Below are 8,158 nucleotides of genomic sequence, written 5' to 3' on the forward strand. Positions count from 1 at the left end.
ATAAGTGGTTTCCTAGGAAAGAGGAGAATCTGAGGCTCAGTGAAAGAACAATTCTGCAGCACAGCTTGGGGAGAGATTTCCTTCTGATAAAGGCAGGCACTGTGAAGGGCGAGGGGTTGGAGGAGTGGCTGGGTTGGAGAGCTGCTGGAAGCATTTCCAAAATGAATTTGAGATCCCACAGGACCAGCASTGTGAGGGAGGGCCATGCTCTGCTGGTCTGTCCATCTGTCCATCACTGGGTGTGAGCTCTGGGGCATCCTGAGCCTGGCACAGACTCTGCCCCAGTCTTTTTTGGCATTGCCCCCCCATCCCCATCTCCAGCCCTGCTGGGACCTCATGGGGTGTTTTTCCCCACAGGGCCCTCCCTGCCAGCAGCAATAACCCCCCTGCACTGCCCATTGCTGCAACCCAAACTGAGCTGAGCCTTAAATAAGTTCCCATAAATTCTCTTGGTTGGATGTTCCAATTTTTTTTTGTTGTTAAATTTATTTCATTTTTACTGCCCTGTTAATCCAGCCCCCGAGAACTTGGCAGAAATTTCAACCTCCACCCCCCTCTCCCTCTTCCCAGCTTGAAAATATCGCTGYGTTAAAGCCTCCAAGTCGCTGGTTAAATACCAATTCATTTCCAGTCATTCCCGCTGAAAGGGATAAGGCTGAGGAGCTAATTATTTGGGGATGGTTTAGCCCATTTCTGCAGCCAGGTGTTCTGGTTCTTATTCCTCACTTGGCCACGGCTCTGCCTCCTGCCAGCTTTTCCCATCAGGGCTGTGTTCTCATGGACAGGGAAAATGGTTTGGATTATCAGAGCCAGGCTGCCCTGCTTTCCCYGATAATGAGAGCTGGGGCTCAGCTCCTGCTTGCTCAGCCCTTCCATTCCCCAGCAGAATCTGCCCTGGYCCTCCTCTGTCTTTCTGATAATTGTGCTTCTCTTGCTGCGACCTCGAATCCCTGTTTTCTCTGGTAAATGATTCCCTTTTAGGGATTTCTGGAAGGGTTTGAGGGAGGGGGAGGCCCTTGCAGACGCAGCGCTGCCTGCGTGCAGCTCGGCTCTCGCTGAGCTTCCTGCGGGTGCAGGAGAGAAATAAAAAATAATAAACTGCCTGATTTGCCCAGGAGCTGAGTACAAGGGGCTGATGTAAAAAATGGTGTGTCTGTGATATAAATATATATCTTTTTATATGTATACATATATATGCACAGAGTTATATAAAAACCTGATGAACTGCAAATGTGCCTCTTGAACTTCTAAACAATTCTGGAGCCTCGTTCCTGCCCATCCTGGGAAGTGCTCAAGGCCAGGCTGAGGGAGYTCTGAGCACCCTGGGATAGTGGAAGGTGTCCCTGCCCATATAGGGGTGGAAYGGGATGATGGTTAAGGTCCCTCCCACCCCAAACCATTCTCTCTGTGATCCCATTACTCCTCTCTTTGCTCTTTGCTGTGGATCTGTGGCCCTGCCAGGGCTGGCTGGAGGCAGAGCTGTGCCCCTCAGTGGCTGTGGGAGGACAGCAGTGAGTGTGTCCCTTGTCACCAGAGCAGGGGCTGGCCCTGTTGGGCAGAAGGGGACAGGTTCAGGCAGGGCTGGGGACATCCTTTGGCCTCTCCTTCACCGGTGCCATGGGATGCTCCATGTGCTCCTCATCCCTGCCCTGGGGGTGGCACACAAAGCTGCTGTGGGCCTTTTTAGGGYATGGGACCTCTCCAGGAGTGGGAATGTTGGCCCCAGGAGCGTGGTGGTGGCAATCAGCAGGGCCTGGCAGGGCAGCCTCCCTCACTTGGTCAACTGGAAATGAAGTCCCAGCTAAGGAAAACCATTTTTATTTTCCCCCTTATAAATGTCAATGCCACACGGTTTTGTGTTTATTTCACTTGTCCTGCTGCTTTCCTGCCTTCATCCTTGTTCCTTGTCTGTCTGGGAAGGAGCTCTGGCTGCCCTTTAGGAGTTATTGCTTTTGGTTTGCAGCACAGCTCTCCGTGTCCTCCAGACAGAGTATTTAGGGATTAGAGGGTATCTGTATTTATTTCGTGCTGCTTTCTCTCTGGCTTACTGACTTTAACACCTCTCAATCCCACTGAAACATGTTCCCTGTCCCCAGATTTGGAATGGATTCTGCTTCCTCCTTTTTTGGTGGCTTTCCTCGCTGCCTCATAAATTCCCCCAATAAATCTATGGGTGGCAGCTTTAACGTTGTCAGCTGAAAACAGGTTAAAAAAAAAAAAAATCTCTGCGTAAGGAGTCAGCTCGTCCTTAGCTGTGATTCTGATACCTCAATCCCAAAATTATTGCTTTTTTTCAGTCGAGGAGGGGGGGAAAAAATAGAAGTGACGAGATTGGTTTGCTGCTGGTTTTGCTCTGTCATCCCAAGGTGGATCTGCAGCAGTTACCAGAAAAATCCTCCGGAGATGGAGATGGAGATGAATCATTCCCCGGCTGAGGCGGGCGCCGGTGGAGCCTGTGGAGCCGGGGGAAGCCGTGTGCCGTCTTTAGGCTGCTCAGGAATAGGAACCTGTGGCTTCCTTTGGGGCCCAATCCCACGTGGAGATGCAGTCGCAGCCCACTCGGGAGGCGAACGCTCCGAGGGAACGGCTCTGCGCCTTGGAGCTCCGCCTTGTCGCTCCCTCGGTGGGGTTTGGGAGGCTGGGGAAGGACTGTGGGGTGGCTGTGGGGTGTGCGGGGACGTGGGTGTCCTTTGGGGGGAGCAGGACACCGCTCCTGCCCCGGCCCGGCTGCGGATGGGGATCGGGACCCCCGGGGAATGTAACACACGGCGGGAACAGCAGAGGGAGCTTGGGGATGGGTGCGGGACCAGCCCGGGGCATTTCGGGCTGTGCCTGTTGGAATGCTCGGGGCAGCCCCGGAGCTTCCCCCGGGGACAGCAGGGACATGGGAACGGGCAGAGCTTGAGCGTGTGAGACCCCAGCGGAGCTTCCCCCGGGGACAGCAGGGACATCAGAACGGGCAGAGCTTGAGCGTGTGAGACCCCAGCGGAGCTTCCCCCGGGGACAACAGGGACATCAGAACGGGCAGAGCTTGAGCGTGTGAGACCCCAGCGGAGCTTCCCCCGGGGACAGCAGAGACATGGGAACGGGCAGGACCCGGGATGTGTGAGACCTCCCTGGCTGCCCAGCGGKCACTCCCGGCGTTATCCTCCATCTCCCGGTCATTCTGGAAGCTGCTGCTCTTGGACAAGACCTTGAGAAGCTCCATGCTAAGCCCCTGAGCCCAAGCTGAGCTCTGAGCTCTGAAATTTAGGTGTTTTGAGACAAAGCTCCCGTCTCCAATCCCTCCCGGGGAGGAGAGGGAGCCCGAGGAACACGAGTGATGAGGAGGGGGCTGGGAGTGTCTGGGGCAGACTGGAAAAAACACACGGGAAGGGTCTGAGTGGACTCTTCCTCCCAGGTTTCCAGTGATTTTTCATGACCCTGGACGAGGTGATTCCCGTCTCTCCAGGTTTGCCTGGCGGGGGGAGCGGAGCTGATCCTGGTCCATCCTCAGGGATGCCGAGTGCTGGGGGAGCTGTCGGTGAAACCCCAACCCGTGCTGGGCTGGGGGTGTGGGGCTGAGCCTCTGCCCCCCACCAGCCTGGGGAAACAGCAGATCCTCCTGGTTCACTGCCAGTGATGGAAGCTGGTGTGTTGTTGGTGAAAATACCAATTCACCGGGGTGTTAGAGTGGCAGATGATGGCAGTGAGGGATCAGAGGAACGGCTCGGTGCCATACCCAGCCTGAGGAGGAGCWGTCCTGTCACACCGCTCCCCTCTGTTGTCCCCAGCTCCTGTGTTCTGGGAGCTCGGGCGTTGTTTTTCCGCTGTTAATCACTGCTGACAATTCTTAGTCTGACGATTTTGGGGGTTGGTTTCTTTGGGTTGGCTGCTTTTGTACTTTAGGATAAAGGCTGAAAAAGGCTCTAAATCCCAATGACTCCGTAGAGCTGCTGAAGTCAGCGAGGGCCAAAGGGGCTCCTGTGTTACTGTACATCAGGAAATGCCGGTTCTGAGTGATCCCGATGGGAACAGCTGGCTGGGGTTGCTGTAGGGATAACAGAGGCACTGCCTGCTCCCCTGCAGCCCTGCTGAGCTGGGTGTCACCCACACCCTGCTCCCATCGCTGTGGGATTCCCGCTTAGCACTGGGGAACAAAGCCCCAAGGGCTCTGGGGGTTCAGTGTGGGCATGAACTGCTCGTRGTGTTTGGGACATGGGATCACAGAATATCCTGAACTGGGAGAAGCCCCCAGGATCACCCAGCSCAGCCCCTGTCCCTGCCCAGACCCCCCAACAGCCCCACCCTGTCCATCCCTGGCAGCGCTGTCCAAACGCTCCTGGAGCTCTGGCAGCCTCGGGGCCGGGACCATTCCCTGGGGAGCCTGGGCAGTGCCAGCASCCTCTGGGGACACAAGAACCTTTCCCTGCTGTCMAGCCTGAGCCTGCCCTGGCCCAGCTCCAGACCATGTTCAGGATGTATTTGTTGTGCAGGATGGGCTGAGCTGCTGAAACTGCCTGGGTACCAGGGGTTGTGTTCAAAGAGCTGCAGACATGGATCCTATTCCCCCAGGAGGTGATTTTAGGGAAAATCCCAGGAAAATGCTCCCCCTCTTTAAGGGACAATCATAGAATGGTTTGGGTTGAAAGGGACCTTAAATGTCATCCCATCCCAGCCATGGGCAGGRACACCTCCCACTGTCCCAGGCTGCTCCCAGCCCCAATGTCCAGCCTGGCCCTGGGCACTGCCAGGGATCCAGGGGCAGCCACAGCTTCTCTGGGCACCCTGTGCCAGGGCCTGCCCACCCTCCTAGGGAATGGAGGAAGGTGAAATCAGGTCACCCAAACCCAGCTCCAAAGCTGCTCCCAGCTCATTGCAGGCAAAGTGGAGCAGTTTGGCTTGGTTCTGTCTCCATGGCAGTTTAAGCTGAGCTGCACAGGAGCCACAGCCCTGAGGTGGGAAGATGCTTCCAGCCGGGACAGGAATTTCCCACCTTGTCCCACAGAGATCTGCAGGAATGAGTGTCGGTTCTGAGGGGATGAGCTGGTGGCTYGGCTCCACCTGGGCAAGGTGTGGGTGCATAGAGACTCCTCTGCTCTGAGTGCCCTCAGTTACATCTCCATAAGGAAGATCTAAAGCTGATGGAGAGTCAGGACAATGGGGAAGGGTCTGGAGTAGCATCTGAGGGCACTGGGATTGTTCATCTGCAGCAGAGACTGAGCTCAGAGCTCCCCGGGGCTGCAGCTCCTCCCGAGGGGCAGCTCCGATCTCTGCTCTGGGACAGGGACAGGAGCCAGGGAACGGCTGGAGCTGGGCCAGGGCAGGCTCAGGCTGGAGAGCAGGGAAAGGTTCTTSTGTCCCCAGAGGGTGCTGGCACTGCCCAGGCTCCCCAGGGAATGGTCCCGGCCCCGAGGCTGCCAGAGCTCCAGGAGCGTTTGGACAGCGCTGCCAGGGATGCCCAGGGTGGGGCTGTTGGGGGGTCTGGGCAGGGGCTGGACTGGATGATCCTGGTGATCCTTTTTACCTCAGGGTATTCTCTGATTCCATAAATTTGTGTCGGTCGCACCATTGCCTCTGTTAAATCCAGCACTCTATAAAACCCAGTGTAAGCTCCAGCTCTGGATCCCGGGCAGCAGCAGCAGTGGGAGCAGCAGGGCTGGACCTGGAGCTGTGTCCTCCACGTGCAGATTTTGAACTCGGAGCGTGCTGAATGCAGGGGGGGATTGCAAAGGCAGCTGCTTCCCCTTTTCTCTGAATTCCCGCTGAAGAACGGGCGTGTAACGAGATCAGGCTGGGGGCTTTCAGCGCAGCTGAGGCTCGTTTCGCATGCTGAAGGCACCAGAATTCAAAAGGAAGGCTTTTAATGTCTGAAAAATGGAAATGAAATGAAATGCGATGCCTTGGGAGTACCAGAGGGAACGAGGCAAAGGCGCTGGTGAATGAAATCGAGTGTGTGATGAGAGGGGAGAGGAGAAACAGTGAAAACAGGGAAAAGAACAGAGAAATACCAGCTCCAGCCTGCACCCGTGGAAGATTTGGTTCCAGGCTACTCTGAAATCAGGAGTTAGAACACAAACACTGCTGTGGATCTGGTGCTCAGATTTTTGGGCTCATTTTGGTTGCTGTTCCCACTGAAGGTTYTTGCTCTGTTCTGGCAACATCTGGAAGCCCCCAGTGCTCCCATGGGGAGTTCCAGCCTGGAAAAATCTGGGATCTGACTGCCATCCCTCCAGGGGACAGGACACACTGCATCCCAGCTGGGACTGCTGGAGATGGAGGGATTTTGTCCTGGACCAGGACCTTGATTTGTGGCCAATAACTTAAAAAAAAAAAAACCCTCCCAGCAAAGAAAAAAAATCCAAAACTACCAAATGAAATAATATTTCCACAAAAACATTCCCAAGATCTCCCCAGTCTCCCCCATCCTCCTTAAAAGATGAGATTGCAATCAATATCAGTTCAAAAATGAARACAATATTACAAATATTCTGTGGAATTAGCTCGTCCTATAAGCCCTCTCATAGGAAAACATTTACACCAGTTCAAAATCAGAACGTGGAGCTTCCACCATGCCAAAAATATTTTGCAGTGTCAAAATCCATGTTTGCAAAGCTGAAATGTGAATTTTCCTAGGAGAAGGGCTTGTTTAGGTGGGGATACAAATATTTTAATTTTGCTTTTAGAGTTTACTTCTGGCATGAATCTTGACAAAATGAAAACAAACATGTTTCCAAGCTGAGAACAAATGTGTTTAACCCAGTCAGACAGATTRGGACTGTTTTCCTAAATGAGCTTTTCATAAGTTTGACCCCTTCCAGCAGAAAGTTTTGATGTGATCCAGTTGTCATTTTCTGTCAGAAAACTCTTCTTCCAGACAATCTGCAGCCACTTCCAATCAATATTTTCCTTTCTTGTGCCTTGGGCAACCTGGGGAATGAACGTCCTGGTGCAGCTCYTTGTGATGTTTTTCCAGAGCCTAAATGGGCTCCAGAAGAGCTGGAGAGGGACTGAGGACAAGGGATGGAGGGACAGGACACAGGGAATGGCTTCCCACTGCCAGAGGGCAGGGATGGATGGGATATTGGGAAGGAATTGTTCCCTGTGAGGGTGGGCAGGCCCTGGCACAGGGTGCCCAGAGAAGYTGTGGCTGCCCCTGGATCCCTGGCAGTGCCCAAGGCCAGGCTGGACATTGGGGCTGGAGCAGCGTGGGACAGTGGGAGGGGTGGAATTCCCATCCCTGGAGGGATTTAGCAAATGTATTTGGATTTGGATACTTTGGTTTGTGGTGGCTTCAGCAGTTCTCTGGCAAGAGAACTCGATTTTATAGGGCTTCTCCAGCCTTAATGKTTCTGTGGAATAAATCCCAAATGCTCTTTGTCTCCGTGGAGTGTTGGGGCTGGGAGTGGTGATGGGATGCAAAGCGATCTGGAAATAGGATGAGCTTTGAGGAATTTGTATTTGATCCTCATTAATCCTGTTTTGATTGAGGATAAAAACCTTGTTTTGATCCTGTTTTGCCTGTAATATAAAACCTGAGCCTGGCKAGCTCCTGAGCTGAAAGCAGGGCTGGAGCTGAGCAGTCAGGGGGGAGCAGGTGTTTTGGGAGGGGCAGAACAAATGATAAAACAGCAAGAAAACACACATGACTTTTATTTTTAAATWTTTTTTTGCTCTTTTCTGCCTTAAAGCAATCACCAAATGGCAAATGAATCCCTGAAAGCTGCTCTGTGTTCCCAGAGGGMCTCACAGGAAACATTCCCTCTCCCAGCAGCCCTGCTACTCCTATTCACTGCCATCAGGAATCCCRGAGTTCTTCCATAACCTGAAAAACACGGGAGTTTGGCAGTGTAACCATGGCTTTAACAGGGCCTGAGCTCCTGTGCAGGCATTGGGGGTTTAAAACATTCCATGGGGAATTCTGGATGCACCAGGGGGATCTGAAATGCCCAGGGCAACAGAGTTGGTATGGGGAGCTGTGGCTCTGCACAACCGATCCCTCAGGATTTCAGTTTCTCTATTTCCACRTCTCTGTACCCCTGGAATKCTTCAGTGTTTMACTCCAGACTCCACAGACAGTGCTGAGCTCCTGCTCTCCCATTTTTACACAAAACAATTCCTCTGCAGCCCCAAACTCAAGGACACCTCCCTGTGCCAGGCCCCAAGAGATGGAAACAAC

This window comes from Malurus melanocephalus, unplaced genomic scaffold (assembly GCF_030028575.1).
Source record: "Malurus melanocephalus ecotype Western Australia unplaced genomic scaffold, MMel_1.1 scaffold_355, whole genome shotgun sequence".
In the NCBI taxonomy this organism is placed as follows: Eukaryota; Metazoa; Chordata; class Aves; order Passeriformes; family Maluridae; genus Malurus; species Malurus melanocephalus.